This window comes from Nannospalax galili, unplaced genomic scaffold, assembly GCF_000622305.1.
Source record: "Nannospalax galili isolate Female #2095 unplaced genomic scaffold, S.galili_v1.0 scaffold820, whole genome shotgun sequence".
NCBI lineage: Eukaryota > Metazoa > Chordata > Mammalia > Rodentia > Spalacidae > Nannospalax > Nannospalax galili.
Window position 1 is genome coordinate 275291 of NW_008346549.1, and position 17761 is coordinate 293051.

Here is a 17761-nt window from a genome sequence, read left to right on the forward strand (position 1 = left end):
AGTATCTCATTCTCTGGGAATAACCTGGAAACTACATATTCCTTACCACCCCCAGTCATCAGGCAAGGTAAAACAGGCTAATTCCCTCCTCAAGGATCATCTTAATAAACTCTCCCTGGAATTACACCAATCCTGGGTCACTCTCCTACTTCTTGCCTTACCAGGCTATAAGCTATCCCATGGGCCCCCTCCTTCCTAAGCCCTTTCGAATTTATGGTAGACCTTTCCTCCTAAATGACTTGCCACTTCAACACTTCATAACTCCCCTCTTCATGACTACATACCTGCCTTCACCCTTTTAAGAAAAATCCGTAGGGAACATGCTGACCGGGTTATCCCACAGGTGTCTAAGGACCAGATCCTGAACCCCCTCCAACCAAGAGATTATGCCTACCTCATGTCTAGCATCCAGAAAGGACAAAAGGAAACCCTCCAGCTTCGTTGAACTGGCCCTCATCTCTTGATTCTATCCACTCCAATGGCAGCCAAACTCCTTGGATAGTTAGGCTGGATTCATCTCTCCAAACTAAAGCCCACCTGGGAACACAGCAAATACCAGGACACTAGTACTGGCCCCTTTAAACTAAAAATATCAAGGGTCCCTTCCCTGGCCTCTATTCAAGAATGAACATTTGTCCTTTTGCACTAGCACCCTATCCCTCATGGCTTGTACTTCTTCCATCTGTTCAGTCCCTCCCTGCTCTTTTAAGTTTGAAATATGAAGATTAATAACAAAACCCAGGAAACCCAACTCCTTGGCTCCTCAGTATGCCCACTATCTTCATGCAATACTATCTCCCTAATCTTTGACCTGGGGAACTCTCGCTATGACAGTTTCCTATATTTCATAGAAGACCAAACTAGTAATAAATGCAAAAATCCAGGTAACTGGGAAGGTTGCCCCTCACGGTTATGCAACTACCGTTGGTTGAGCACAGAACCTGATGTTGTGGAATATTGGGGCAAATGGGGAATGAAATCAAACCTATTGACTTTCGGCCCAAGATGTGACACTCTAGGAAAATGGAGGAAAGCGACACAACAGGGCCATCAGTGTGAGGAAATAACTTACAAGATAGTCAATCCACACTCGTGGACAGGGGACCGAATTGCTATAGCAGGCATTTATTACTCAGTGGGCTCAATAGCCCACTTCAGAATAAAGATTAAAAAAATCCAAAATTCATGGTCCCAGGAGGCCACGGAGACCCCAGACCAAACAAAACGTGAAACAATACAACTTCATTGCTTTAATGTCTCCCGCAGTTTCTCCTGGGACAACATCTTGTCTCTTTATCTCTCCTAAAAATCTTCTCTACCCTTAATGTGTTCACCTGTTTCCTCTGTGTGCCCCGCTACAGGGCTCACTTCTCCTCCCTCTCCCAGTCCACAACGTCACCAACCAGACCAACACCCAGTGTTCTCTAAACCCACTCACACAACACCCTGTGACCCCTCCTCTCTCTTCATCAATAAGAGTGTTGGGCTTCTCAGACCTGTACCTGCCCCTGTCCTTCGATTCGCAACATTACAGTCTGGGGTTACTTTTCCTTTGCTCCTCTCTGGTGTGCACCTGTATTTTCCCCAAGACCAGAGGCCCTTGTGTTCTGGTTGTCCTTGTGCCCAAACTAACCTTGTTTACTTTAGGAGAGCTGCAGGGCCCTCTCTCCACTGAGGACAAGGACTCTACCCCCATTGTCAAACAACTTACCAAGGAAAAGCGATCAGCCACCCTTGAAGGCCTGGTTGGAATCAGCCTAGTGTCATTGGTGGCAGCCACAGGGCTTGTGGCAGGGAGCCTGGGACACACCCTGCTCTCGGCTCAACATTTTTCTCAGGAAATCCAGGCTCTCAAACAGGAGCTTACCACAGCTGTTGAGACAATGGCCCAGTCAATCCAGGCCCCACAGCAACAGCTGTCCTCCCTGGCTGAAGTCACCCTCCAGAACAGGTGAGCCCCAGACCTACTAACAGCAGAAAAAGGGAGCACTTGCATCTTCCTGGGTGAGGAATGTTGTTACTATGTGTTCTGGTTTGTTTCTTCATTGCTGTGACAAAACACTCTGACCAATACCAACTTGGGGAGGACAGGGTTTATTCAGCTTACAACTCCCAGGTCACAGTTCATCAGGGAGCCCAAGGTAGGAACTCAGGGCAGGAACCTGGAGGCAGGAGCTGGAACACAGGCCATGGAGGAACGCTGCTTACTGGCTTGCTCCCCTGACCCCTGCTCAGGGGTGGCACCACCCACAGTGGGCTGGGCCCTCCCACATCACTCATCAAGAAGATGCCCCTCAGACATGGCCACAGGCCAGTCCAGTAGAGGAAATTCCCCAATTGAGGCTCCCTCAACCCAGGTGTGTCAAGTTGACACTAAAGCTAACCAGCACACTATGTCAATCAATCAAGTAAGATTGAACATAATGTACAACGCTTCTGAAAGGTGACTCAAGACCTCTCACTCAAGAACACCCGATACCAACAACCATCCCAGTGGGAGCTCCTTGAAGGATTAACATCAGGGCTTCTACTCTTACTTGGGCCTCTAATTTCTATTGTTGTTATTGTTAACTGTGGCCCCCTGCGTGTTCTGTTACCTTCAGGGTCAGATCCAACGGCTCACCCATACTAATTTTAACCAGTTGTTACTCTTTTCCCCAACATGTATATGAACAACTCTTGACTACCAAGGAGGACCTTGCTTAGATTCATGAGGTTGAAACTCCTGTTGCCTAACTGGACTCTGTCACCCAGCTCCTCCAACCTCCCCACATCGAGCCTAGCCAGCAGGAAGTAGCCAGATGAGAACACGTTGCCCCCTGACCTATAACACAAAAGGCCGGAATGATAGCATCAAGGCCTATAGCAACCCTTCCCCCAGTGCAGCAAGGCCTTGTAATTTTGCAAGCCCCCACAGGACAAGTTTTGCAAGGCCCCATGGAATGCAGAAACTCAGTCAACAGTTATGCCGACCATCTTCAGACAGAAAAACAGCCCTCTTGTACCTGTGACCCAAGAGCTATCTTAGATCAAGCTGCTTTCCCCTGATAAGTTTCACAATGTGCAGAACCTACTTCCTGCCAAACCTGTAAAGATCATTTTTGCCACCTTCTGCATTCCCAACCCCCCTATAAGAACTGCCCCAGCAGTCATCAGGCTGCTGGTTGTTTTCACTCGTGAGCTGAATGCCAGCCCGTGGCCCTCCACAATAAACTTTACTTTCCCAGAGTCCTCCAGTATTTTCTGTGGAGATTCCCTTCCCCATTTATCTAACAACTAGAACCTTCTCATTTTGAACTCTGTGTCTTTTTCCATTGAACAATTCTTTGCCTTATAGGAAAAAAAAATCTCCATACAAAAGCATTTTTTTTTCGGTCTTTTTGAGACAGAGTCTCCCTGTAGCCCTAGCTGGCCTGGATTCCAGGCTGAAGACCAGGCTGTCCTTGAACTCACAGCGATCCACCTGCCTCTGCCTCCCGAGTGCTGCGATTAAAGGTGTGCACCACCATGCCCGGCAACAAAAGCGTTTTTTATCTAAAAGCATTTCCTTTTAACTTTCTTTACCAAAAATACATGAAAAAATGTGTGTGCATGGGTGTGTTTGAGCATATGTTTGAATGTGTGTGAGGACTGACACATACATGTCATGACACATACATAGTGCATCAGGACAATCTCAAGCTTTAGTCCTCACCATCCACCTTGTTTGAGACAGACTCTCTTGCTTCGTACTTGCTGCATGCACCAAGCTAGCTGGCTCAGGCATTTTCCAGTTCTGTTTCCACCCATCTCACCATCAGAGCACTGCAATTACAGGCACATGCTACCACACCCAGATCTACAGGGATGCTGAGGATCCAAACTCAGGTCCTCATGTTTGTGTAGCAAGTGTTTTGCCCACTGAACTGTCTCCCAAGGCCCCCAAATACATTTTGTATCTATAATTTTTATTTTTGTCTTTTTGAGACAGGGTCTCCTTGTAGCCCCAGCTGTTCTGGAACTCACTATGGAGATCCACCTGCCTCTACCTCTGCCTGCTGGGATTAAAGACATGGTGGTACTACCATGCCCAATCTTTTATTTCTTACTTTATGGTTCCTGCCTTATTTTTCTTTACACATTTAGAAACATTTTTTCTTTATAAAATAACTACATCTAAAATGAAAACTAAAGAAGCAGCATATGAAACAGAAAGTGTATATGGAATCGTAAGTAGCTAACAGTTATATAGGTGAAATATGTTCACAGTCAGTCCTGTGCTTTCTTAACAAATTTAATTATTTGCTGAAGATTTAAGCCTTACTATGATAGGCACTTAGGAATTATCTTTGTTAAAGGATCTTTTCATTTGGATCTGCAAGGCAACTGAAAACAGGATGGAAGTTAGGCATTTCTGTCTCTGCCTAGCTTTTATCTCCTTGATTTTGGGTCACCTATTTATTTTTGTAGTAAGGATGCTAATCACTTAACAAATATTTAACCAAAATTATTTTATCTTTCTTTAAACCTGAAAGCACAGAGATGTTATTGTCCCAAATACATTGTAGAAGAGAAAATATATTTATGACATAATGAAGCACATTAGGATAATTTAGAAACATTAAGATGCTTTTGTATGCCTTTTAGTAGGTTAAGCAGTTTTAAAAATGACCATTTTTCCTTAGTTCTAAATTTTTGAGCTGTATCTTGCCTAGGCCTAGTTAAAATAAGGACTTAGAAAAACTTTTCAAAAAGGCAGCAGCAACCGAAACCATCTTTAAAATGTTTATATTAGGCCAGGCATGGTGGCAACACGCCTGTAATCCCAGCACTTGGGAGGCAGAGGCAGGAGGATCTTTGTGAGTTCAAGGCCAGCCTGGTCTACATAGTGAGTTCCAGGACAGCTGGGGCTACAGGGAGACCCTGTCTCAAAAAGACCAAAGAAAATGTTTATATTACATACACACCTTAAAATCAGGCATGCACAATAAATTAAAAATGGCTACAGGGTGACCCTATCTCAAAAAGAAGAAAAAAAAAAAGTAAAATGAAGGGACCACACATTTTATTGCTCAGTTCTTTACAAGGAGAAAAATGACACAAAGATACATGAAAATAATTGCCATGAATACATATGGCATAGTCATAGTATGCCTATTACACAGTGGGAAGTTTACATATTCATAAGATGTAAGAAAGGCCTAGTGGAAAAATAAAGATCTAGGGTGAAACTTATTACACAGAATTAATATCTTTCTCTATTTAAGGGTTAATCAGCAGAGAATTTCTTTTACAAATGAGGATTTCTAATATAGCATGAGATATCTTTTCCCACTAGGTTTTATTGTAAAAAATGCCATAACAATATTTTCCTTTGATTTAGAACTTTGCTTTGTTTGGAGATAAGAGACAAGGACAGAGAGGGGGCAGATGAGAGTATGGGTGAGAATCCTTAAATTTCTCAGAATTCATCTTTAGTTTTGACATAACCTCTAATTGTTTAATTTCCTGTTCATTTGTAGCATCTCCTTTTCACTTAGATGTAATTTCTAGAACTCTTAATTTTTGTATATTACTGATTTTATTTTCTGTCTTTTTCAGACAGTCTCCCTGGAGCCCTAGTTGGCCTTGAACTTGCTATGTAGACCAGGCTGGCCTCTGTCTCACAGAGATCCATCTGCCTCCCAGCTGAATTTATCATTTTTAATGTTTTTAACTTTCTTTTTTTTCCATTGTTAAAACTTGTACTTTATTTGTATCTATGCTTTTGGTCACTATCCATACTAGTTTTGTATAAGAATGCCTGAGCCACCTGGTGTTCTTGTCCCATAGGATAATCATCCCCCATCCTTTCTCACTTCACCTTTGTCACAGTTTGTAGAAAACGAGAACACTGCTCAGGGGTGCAGGATGCCAGCATTTCTGGGAACTCAAGAGTCTATAAGCAACAGTGACCAAAGAGGCAGGCGAGCCATTCAGAGGGCAAATATATTATCATCTCCTGGACCAAGGTACGGTTTTGTGCATGTCTAAATGGAGACACTGACCAGCCACAATAAGGATCACGAGGGCTAACCAGGGTGAGGTAGGAATGTCCTCAGAATTATGAGAACTGTGGTGGGGGAGGCAGTGTTAAGACATCAAGGCTTAAACACCCTGCTAACAGCTTGCCTCAGAATGGCCTACATCTTAAAAAACAAAACATTGGGGCTGGAGAGATGGCTCAGCAGTTAAGAACACTGTTCTTGCAGAAGACCTGGGTTCAAATCCCAGCACCCACGTGGCAGCTAACGACTGTCCGTAACTCCAGTTCCAGGGGATCTGACAGCCTCTTCTGTCCTCTGCAGGCATTGCATGACACAGGTGCACTTACCTACATGCAGGCAATACACGCATACACATAAAAAAATAAAATATTTAAAAAACCAAAACATTTAGGGTTTTCAATACTTTTTAAATTTACAAAGATGTAAGTCACTAATGTGTTCATGTTTCTGGTTTAGTGAAAGCAGCTGGTGATGATGTAGAGAAGATACCTGACTTCGCCAGTGTGCTGAAGACTTTGAAATCAGGCGTTAGCTTAGAAATATACAGGTCGAAATACTAAATACTCAACAAAGACCCAGGACGTGGGATGTTAAAAAATATATTTCTCTTGAATCAGTACCAACAACAGCCTTGGTTTCTGAATTACCTATGCCAAGTTTTTAAAGTATAAGTAAGTTAAAAATTACTTCTGTCTCAAAAAACATCCCCCCCCCAAAAGACTTCTGATGAAAACTATAAACCCCACAGAAATCACTAAAGATGCTTCCCAACACTTTCAAATACATTTTGATGTCAAGGTCGGGAGGTCACTTGGAAGAACACTGATGAGTACTACAGAATTTCTGTATTGTCATCTGATGTTAACTCTTTACAGAAATATTTTACATCTCACACAAAGGAGGTAGTGGTACTTAGAAGTCTAAGAAGTTACTTGAACCATTCAGATGTAGCTGTAGAGTTTTTACAACCTTCCACGATTTCAAAGAGGTAGTGATAGCTGCTGGTCTTCCTGGTGATATCAAATGCAGTTTCCTCAGAGTTGTTCTTCAGCCCCAGTTCGATGTAGCAGTTCATCAGGAGGAGTTCCAAGGTATCCCTTACCATCTCTGTTCCCAGCAGCAAGATGCAAAGGGGTCAAGAGGCCTTTTGTTTGAGCATTGATGTCTGAATTGTGCTGGAGTAAGAAAGGGGCCACTCTGGTGTTATTCTACTTACAAGCACTGTGCATGGATGTCCAGCCTTCTGTAGTCACTGCATGACCATCTGCCCCCTGTACGACCAGCTCCTGGACAATGTCTAGGTGTCTACTGTATGCTGCTGGATGAAGAGGGGTATACTCATCTTCATCCCTAGCATTCACTTGAGGGACCGTCTCAGAAAGCAGTCTCTGCACTGCAGCAAGCCAATTTTTTTTCAACAGCCCAAAGCAGCATTTGCTTGAATCTTTCTCCATCTTCTTCTCTTGTAGTTGATACTGTGCTTCGTTACTTTCATCTTGCTCCTCAACTTCATCAGAATTGACTACCCAGAGATTCCAAGTGCCATTGGGAATCAGGTGCCTGTGGATTTCCAACAATTCAAGTTGGTTTAACTGTTCAGAAAAGTCCAAAGAATTTTCTGGGTCTAGTTTTCCATCATCACTTGCTTTCTCTTTTTCCATTTTTATTACTATTCTAAATATAAAGCATTTCAAATGCTAGGGTATAATCTTTTTAGAGATGAATTATGTCTGCACTGTTTTATTCATTCAGATTTTCCAGAGCGCCTCCCCCACCAGCCTCATTTGTTTAAAATTTTCTATCAAAGCAAGTTGTCTATAATGATTTTTTTTGTTCTATTGCCTAGGACTTGTAGATAAATGTGAAAAATAAAAGTGTAGAGATATTAAACGTTCCCTGTTGAGAGACGTATGAAGCCAAGTTATCTTCCTACCACCCTTTCTCCCTCTTTTCCCCCAGATACTTGCAAGTTGAATTGACCCCATTATCAAACATAAAACCATCTGGAGTACCAAATAGCTATTTTTCTTCAAATATTTCCCCTTTCCTTGAAGTAGATATTGGAGAGACGGCCAGATAAAAAGCTGGATCCCATCAAATTAACAAACCCAATGGTCAGAAACCAAATACTTTCAGAGTAAACAAAATATATTCCTAAACCAGATGCTCTGAAAGCAAATCAAGAGATATCCAACAAATAGGATCCTAAGCAACCAACTCAGAATAAACCAATGAACCATCAATGAAATCAAGAGAGATCTGAGACTCAGAAAGGACTCGCCAACATTCACTGGCAGAGGCAATGCCAGATGGTTGGGCTCAAGGATCCATGCTGGTGACCAGTCTGGGTGACTCTGGTAAAAGTGAGTTGTTCTTGGTTGAAGGTGTCATAACTGTTAACATTAAAAACACAGCACCCACCTCAAAGGGAATCAGATGGTTTATTCCATAGCTAAATATGAGTGACCATGGCCTGGGAACATTGAATTGGTTACTCAAATACCATGTCCCAACATGTTAACAATTTCATGACATTTTTGTAGTAACCGAATAAAGAAAATCTTGAATCAAGACACTTTTCAAATATAGTGACAGAAACATCAGACAGATAGTTATAACAAAGCAGGGGGCATTTCTACTATAGGCCTCAGATGCTATCTGATGATATTCTTAGGTTTTGGGTGGGTGGAAGCTAGGGGTCTGCTCATACATTCCAAAGGATTTGACTAATAGTCACAAGGATGTTAGGTCACACACAGAGATAGACATAAATGGCCACTCAAGAAGCTAAGATAACCTAAGATAATTTGGCTCTGGACCTGCAACATTCCAATTCTGCATAATCACTGAGGTTCTAATCAGCTTTTAACGCTCAACACAAGTGTGGGGCTCAGGAAAATTGGAATGCTGGAGTGGAGTTGCCATGTAAAACTAATCCTCTGTACTGGGACAGTCCAGAAGACATGCTCTCCACTAATTCTTTAAGAAACAGATTTGTGAGAGCAGCAGCAGTACCTGAATTGCTCAGTCATTGCTCTTCTCTGTATGGCAGACCTCACAGTGGGGACTATGGCTGCTCAATCAGATGACTTAAATGCAGTGGGTCTAATTGGACCTCAGAGTAGCAAGGGCCAAAGTGTCAGCACTGAATCACCAAAGAAAACGTGAGCATACTTACTGTAACAGACAGCATAGGCAAGGCAATGTTCATAAATGGTCTGACTCCTGTTGACGTTTGGCACTGGTTTACTAATCACACAGTGTTCCCAGAAATGGAATAGATAGGAAAGCTAAGTTCTTGCTCAATCTGCTGAAACAGAAAAGTTCTAGAGCAAATAAATGAGTCAGCAACAGAGAATCAGCCCCTCAAACAATTTCCAGACGAGGTAATTTACAGATCCAGAATCTTCTAATGAAGGGGCACCATGGTTCCCTTGAGGAGAGGTCTGTGAGGATATTTCCAAGGATTAACTGAGGGGAAGAGTTGGTAGCACCCTCCAGCAGCAGCCCGGGCACAGAGTCCAAGGAAAAGCGGTGCTCCTTGCTTTTCCTTGCCTTTGCTTCTTGCTGTTGACTGGATCTAGCCTGCTGTTCTTTCCACTGCTCCCGTCCTTTGCTGATATTAGAACCCAGCTTCGCTGCCTCTTCAACATGGATTGAAGAGCACTGGGTCTCCAGGAATCTTCTAGGCCTTCAGCATCAGATTGAGAATGCTGAGGCATCCATATCTGCAGTTTGAGCAGCGACCAAGTTCTCAGCCTCTCCAGTACGCAGATGGCCATTGTTGGACTGCCCAACACATATAAACCAGTATAACAAATCTTTTTGTAATATATGTTCATTCTATCAGTTATGGTTCTCTAGGGAACCCTGGCTAACAGCTCCTGAGAGGAAAGAGATAACAGATAGAGGTGGGGCTGGAGCATAACCCCAAGTGACTCTACAAGGAGGTAGGGAGCCAGGGGCCCAGATGATCTCTTTTTGGAGATGTTCAACTACACAGAGCAAGAACTCACTTGTTTGTTCCTTTTCTTCGTCTAGCTACCTCATTGATGACTCTCATCCCCATTCATTCTCCTCCCTTGGCCTTGGCTCTGCTTACCATCGTGCCCCTCTTTTCTCCCGCTCTTTCAGGTCCTTCTTTGGTGGCAGCTTACACGCAGGCTGAAGCTTGTGTAGGTGGATGAATGTATCTCTGAAGTCACCAGCCTGGCTACCTTTAGGCCTGCAGTCCTCGCCATCTTGGTTGGAGCAGAATGTTCTGGAGGCACTTGGTCAGTTCCCAGGGGTCAGGGCTGCAGCACCATGTTCTCACTCCTGGCTGGGGGCTTCCACAAAGTCTCATCATGCTGCCCTGCCTGAGTCATCGATTGCCAAGCCCTTGGTGCCCCATGGTTCCTGTGCTCCTAGAACTTGGCTAGTGGAACACCATTGAAGCCTGCCCTGGAGACAGTTGGTTCCAGTCCCCACTGAGAAGGCTTGAGGTTCATGCCAGGCTCATTCTCCCTCCTGGTCAGATGCAGTTGATTTAATCGAACACAAGGTTTTATAGAGGGGTATAGTAGATAGGTATGGTAACCACATATGTGTAAGATTTGAAAGATATCAAGGACACAGCTCTGAATGGCCAGGAGGAGCTGGGCCCCAGCATGCATTTAGTGTCTTCCCCCTTTTAAAGCCATTTTACCCTCTCCAGGTTGCCTTTAGCTGGGAGGTTAAAGATGTTCCTTCTCATTGATTCCCATTCCTTTGCCTTCCATTGCTATGAGTCCACATTAAGTAAGTCTCCTGAGCAATTTGTGAACGTCACATTGGTTGACTAACAGTCAACCCCTCTGAGGTCATGGGGGTTACTTGATAGTGACACCAAAGATGAAGATTCACTAAGTGCCTGTCTCATCTGACATATAAGAGGTATTGTCTTGAGACAGGATAAAAAGGTGGAGAAATTTGGGGGGGTGCCCAAGTTGACACAAACTAGAGACACTTTGATGTAGAAGGGCTATCCCTGGGTTGATGGGACTGTAAAGGAAAGGTAACTGGGCAAGCCAGGGGAAACAAGTCAGTAAGCAGCGCTCCTCTGTGGTCTTGAAGTTGCAGGAAAAAACAACTCCATTTTGTCCTGGGCCAGTCCTGACTCCAGGCTGCACTGCTCTGTCATTCTTCTCCGCCACTAGCCTCCCCCAGCAACACATTCAGGGTTTTTCATGACCCTAACTATGGCCTAGAACTGTAAGCAAAACAATTGCTAAAGTATAACCAAAATAACTACTGCAGTGAAGGTCTCTCTAACCTCCATCTGGTTCAAGCTGTTATGATTTTTGCAGTTTTTTCCTTTATAAACTCTGTACCCCTGAGCTTCAGTGCTGAGAGATTTCTTTAGAGGCACTAGCCACTCTCAGTCTCATGCTAATCAATAAAGGACTCATTTTCCTTCTAATTGGCTTATGTGTGGTGGTGATCCGTAATTCTCTCCTGGGTATAATAGTCCTGCTTCAGTTCCTGCCTCCAGTTTCCTGCCTTGAGTCCCTGCCCCGACTTCCCTCAGTGACAGATTATGATCTAGAATTTCCTCCCTGTGATGGCTAATCCTGGGTGTCAACTTGACTGGATCTGGGATTAACTGAAATGAAAGAGATCTTCTTGATTGGATCTTCTGAAGCTGGAAGACACACCCTAAATGTGGGTATTACCTTCTGATGACAGCCTGTATAAAAGACCAAGGCAGGGGAGAATGCCAGGCTTCTTGCTGCTTGCCTTCTCTCTCGCTGGTGAGTTCATCTTGCTGCTGTAGACTGAGGACTAGCTGATCTTTTGGAATTTGTCAGACCTTCAGCTCCAGATTGGGACTACTGAGACATCCAGCCTTGTGGACTGACCGACTACGGATTCTCAGCCTCTCCAGTGTGGTGCAGCCATTGTTGGACTACTCGGACTCTATCCTGTGAGCTAAGCTGATAACTCTATACATATATATTCATTCTACCAGTTCTGTTTCTTTGGAGAACCCTGACTAATACACTCCCCTAGGTGCTTTTGGTTAGTGTTTTATCACAGCAACAGAAAGCTAGGTAGGATAGGAGGACATGCAAAGAGAGAGAAGTCCCTCTCCCTGGAATCTGGTTGGCCTTGCCATTAGTGGAACAAGAATTCCAACAGTTAACAACTGCTTGAAACCCCTTTGCCTTTCCCAACTGTGACCCTGAAAATTTCTAGGAATCTCACCAGAAACCCCCATTCAGAGGGAAAAGACATATATTAAACCCCTTGGGCAGACCTAGTGGCTTCTGAGTTTACCTTTTTAGATTGTAATTCCAACCAGAGCAGATCCAGTCACCTTATGTATCTCTCTTACTAAGAAAAAAGGGGAAAGATGCTTCTTACCAACCTTTTGAAATGTAACTTGAGAGTCATCAAAATGGTATATATGGCTAATGCTAAGACGACTAATTTGGGTGTACTTCTGAGAGCCTCTTTCTCTTAACCCTCATGCTTAAGACTTTATTAAAGTATCTTGAACAAAATTTCTACTTGTTCTTCAATATACCAGCTATTCCTGAAATCTTTTTCAACATCAAAGCCACAAATTCAGGGTTAGCCTGAGTCTAGGTCCCTAAAAACTTGGGGAGCTCCTCAGGCTCCTTGGGGTGGCACTGTGGATCTATGTCCCGCCCCCTTACCACTGACATTTTCTTTCTCTTTTAAATGTATGAAGGCATTATAATCTGTTATAGATGATATAAAATTATTTTGGTGGTAGAACTTCAAGAGCAAAGAGAAACTTACCAACTGAGAGCTGATTCAAGAGAGCATCTTTACAAACTGTGTGGGAGCAAGCATTTCCCTCAGAAGCATCTTTTCCCTCCTTGGAGATGCATTTGAAATTGCCAAACAAAATAGACTGAGACATGTGTCTTAGAGGATGAGCTGGTTTGCTCTGTATTGCCTTTGGGTTCCATTGATTTCACAACTGTTTCTCAAGGGTTTCCTAATGTCACCAAGTGAACAAAAGACCTATACACACAGAACACAGCATGGTCTGATCCTTGTTCTGATTCTTTATTACAGGTGGGCAGCAGAGAAACACAAGTGTGTACTGTGGAATCCCTCACTGGCCAATGATGAGAAAGATTACAACAGTTACGATGGCTCTGGCGTACAGAATCCGCTCTGATTCCAGCTGTTGGCTATACACAAGGATGGGGGTATAGTGATAGAAATTCATTTCTCAGAAAAAAGAGCTATGGCCATTCTCAGTAGGCCCTGAAAGCAACTGCATTCACTTTAGCCAGTGTGAGGATGTAAGCAGGCATGGAGTGGGGTCTGTGCATCCACATGGTTCAACTGCGAGCATGCCTATGCAGACCTATCTGCATGTTTATGTATTCATTAAGTATATATCCTGTAGGTGCTAATGCTGTTTTTCTGTTTGTGTTTATGATACTGGGAGCCACTCATTCCCAGGGTCTTGCACATGATAGGCAAGTGCTCCACCATGGACCTAACCCCCCAGCCTGATATCACCATTCTTTTTAAAAAAGATTTATATTTATTTTATATGTGTTTGCCTGCATGTATGTATATGTACTTCATGAGTCCCTAGTGCTCCCAGAGGCTAGAACAGGGTATCAGATCATCTATAACAAGAGTTATGGATGGTTATGAGCTGTGAAGTGGGTGCTAAGAACTGAACCAGGTCCTCTGCAAGGGCATCAAGAGTGTTTAACCACTGAGCCATCTCTCCAGCCCCTAATGTTACCATTCTTAATTTGATGACCTGAGTTCAATTCCTGGAACCCACATGGTATAAGGAGAGAACCAATTCCCTGCAAATTGTCCTCTGATCTTCACAATCTTGCCCTGGCACCTTTGCACCCATAGGCACACACACACACACACACACACACACACACACACACACACACACACACGTACACACACACTCATACATACACACCACAAAAAATGTCAAAAATATTTTAGATAATTTCAGAAAACCAATTGCATCATCATTGCAGCATCATGACAGATGTTCATAAAAATCAAATTCCAAATAAAAAAAAATCTCAATCTCAGGATGATGTTCACAGGATTCTAAAAGGACAAAGGTGCATTTCCTATTTCCTTTGAATGAGTCAATGGCAACTCACCAAACAATAACCCTCACCTCAGCAGGCCACAGAGCTCATAGCCTTTCACCAGTGATGTCTGTGACATTTTCCCTATCACCAGTCTTTTTTGTGCAAAAAGCCCCAGTATTTATCTCCCACAACCCATCTTCAGCATGGAGTGCTGGCCAGGGCCCTTCCTTTGCAGAGAGGCCTTGGTACATGGCACAGCAAGTCCTGGCCAGATTCTGAGACAGGGATTCTGTTGACAGAACTGGAGGAATTGACTCCAGGGTTCTCCGTGGAAGTCTGATATTGACCCTAAGATGATGCTCCTGAGAGCAGGCTCTGTCCTACCTGAGTCTGCTTTACAGAAAACATTAAGTTGAACCAAGAAGCAGGATGCTTCCCCGAGAGACCATCAGGGTGTTATGTCACTTCTTCCTAGGAGGTTAAGGCTAAGCTGCAACATTGCAAGTCTGGAAATGGGGAGTCATGCAACAGGACAGACTCCATAATGTTGCCATTGACTGACCAGCTGAAATCCATTCTGGCTTCTTCTGCAAGGCAACAAGTCAATATAGTTCTTTTACAACAACGTGAAGCTCAAATAAGCCAATCTGTGGTTTGAGTGTCCTTGCTTTGTTCTGTTTCGGATGCAGGGTCTCATGTAGCCTAGGTTTACAATGTAGTCAAAGATGATTTTGAACTTCTGATCCTTCTGAGAGGCCTCCATCTGCCAATTTCTGGGATTATAGGTATGGGCTACCATGCCATTCTGGGTATGAAACCCAGGGCTTCATATATGCCAGGCAAGCACTCTACCAACTGAGCTACAACCCCTTAGCCCTTACGTGTCCCTTGGGAATAGGTTTTATGTGGAAATACATTGTATTTCAGGGGGAAGGGGTGTTGAGACAAGGTCTCCCTGAAGCCCCAACTGGCCTGGAACTCCCTATAGAGACCAGGCTGCCCTCAATCTCACAGAGACCCACCTGCCTCTGCTTCCCTGAGTTCTGGGATTAAAGGCATGAACTACCATGCCCAGCTACGTTGTATTTTAAATAAAGTTCAATCATGTTGTTGTGTTGCCCCCCACCACAGAGTTTACCTTTAAACATATCACTATGTGCCCCAGAAACTGCACTTGAGATAAAATTGTCCTAGAAGTCTTGAATTTCTAGGTTATTGTTTCCCTGAGGTTCTGAAAATGACCCTGCTTTGTATGATTAGAAATAAAACAGTGTTGCCAACACTCTGGCTCTGGGAATTCAAGGGCAGATGCTCAGTGGGTTTGGTGAGGGAAAGCAGGACAGACTCACAGGTTGGAACTAAGGACATTTCTGCTGACAGAAGGAACAAAGGAAGGATGTCCTGGCTGTGGGAAGAGAGCTAGATCTCAAGGCTACTTTTCTGCAGATCATCAAGAAGTTCAGCATCATATCCTGGATGAGCCAAGCTCATTTAGGCCCCTTCTGAGTGTGGATGAGCCGGATGTGGCCCTCATGACTGGCAGAAGCCATTTGGCGGTCTTCCTAAACTTGGGCAGAGAACTTTCTCCATGTTCACATCTTTACCTCTCCATGTAACAGTCATGACTATGGAGATTACACCAGTGGAAATTGGTGGCAGAGAACAGTTGCTCACTTCTGTGGTCCAAACTGCCAGGCCCTGAGTCTGAGAGCAGATGTCAGCTACCCAGGCCTCTAGCAGGGCAGGAACCAGGATGTCTCTGCTTGTTGCCAGCTGTAGAAATTACCTGGCAGTTGCTGCTGCTGTGGGCACTGAAGCTGATTTTTGTCACGTTGAAGCTGGAAGGAGCCACACATCACATTCTAGTTGCAAGAAAGATACAGGAGTCAGGGTGGGGAGCTCCACAGTGTGGAGCAAGCTCAGCACAGTGGAGCAGGAGGGCTCTGATCCCCAGTTCAAGTGGTCCTTCCTGCTCCGTGTGGCCCAGAGGACATCTCTGACACATCTTAAAATCATCAATACCAAATGCTGTTTGTGTCTTCCCACTCAGGGATGGAAGCGTCCTGGCCCTAGCTAGTCACTGTCAGGGCAGCGGCCATGGGCTCCTTCTGTCTCCTTATTGCAGTGCTCAGCTCTCAACAGTTTGTCTTGGAGAACCCACCTTGGGCTGGGATCTTGCGCAGGCAAGTGACGGTTCCCATCTCAATTTTATTAGCCTATTGGACCCCACAAGAGAGACCGCAGGTGCTCAGGCTCTGCCCTGTGTTGGGGGCATGAATGGGGACTCCTGAGACAGTGTTGTGCCCTCACTCCACACTCCTGCTGCTGTGATGTGTCTAAACATGGTTATCAGCACTCTGCTGGCCACCTGTGCATACACATGGATCTGCTAGATATATTTCTGGGATGTATGTTGACTTCACAGTTGTTAGTGTCCCCAGGACCTCATGTGCTGCAAGAATCAGTTATATTCTCCCCAGAAGTATATATAACTGAGCAATCAGCTCTGGCCCCCAAGTCCTCCAAAAGGCAGTACCAGGGAAGAGTTATATCTTCTCCAACTTTGGATCTCTAGGTCTTTGCTCTCCAGTGTGGCGGTCACTACACAGATAAGTCTGAATATATTTAATTTAAATAACGAAAACATTCAGAATCTGATCATACCAGCCACATTTCAAGGGGCTTATAGCCTCCTTGCACCATTCTTGATTATGCAGAAGGAACATTCTCATCCTCACAACACACTCTGACGAGAAACTGTTCTAAGCCTGCCCAGAAGTGTGTTCACTGAACTCACATATCTCAAAGAATGTGCCTCAGGGATCAATATGTTTGAGTATAATATGTTGGGCCAGTGGAAGTGAAAGGTTGAAAGGTGATTGCTTCAGTTTCATCTCTCTCACTTGCAATTGTTTTCAGGGACTGCTGAAGGAATTCAAGTCCTCAGAGCGAAGGGAAAGATTGAGAACTCAGAGGTCAAGTATGGTGATCATGTGACTTAGTCTGTTTTCTGTTGCTATAACAAAATTCCCGAGACTGGGGAGCTTTATAAAATAGAAGCATGTTTATCTCACAGTTCTGGATTAATAAGCATGAAGGATGAAATCATAGTGGAAGCAGGGCATGGAGAAGGAGAGATCACATGAAAAGGCAGAAAGCGAGAGACCTGAATATTAACCAGGTTCTGAGAAAACTGTATTGATACCTGCATAGGGTTGTGCTCCAATGACCTATCGCCTTCCACCAGACCCACACCTTAAAGTTTTACCACCTTTCAACACTGTCACACTTAGCATCAAGCCTCCAGCCCATGACTATCTGGGGTACAAATCACCATCAAACAAGAGCCCCCACCCTGACCTCCACTGGTGTAGAGGCATGAATGAACTCTCAAATAACTGTTGATGTTTGATATCTACAGATTGGACCATGGACAGACAATGGAATTCCAGTAGTGAGGATGAAGACCGCAGGTGGTCAGCTATGCAATATTCGGTGGGAAAGGTTTCCTGGGGGGAGTGGAGCTAAGTAGACTTGCTGTTCCAAGATGGGGACAGGACCGTGGACTAGAGGAAATATATCTCTTTTCATATTTAGTGGTATAAGAAGAAAAGGAGACCATCCCTGGCATTGAAAATACTGTGTGAGGCCTCT

At 44.1% G+C, this 17761-nt stretch overlaps 1 pseudogene; it reads right to left on the reverse strand.

The window, feature by feature from the left end:
• Window positions 1–6899: 6899 nt before the first annotated feature.
• LOC103742074 lies at window positions 6900–7785 on the reverse strand (annotated as a pseudogene).
• Between the last annotated feature and the right edge of the window lie 9976 nt (window positions 7786–17761).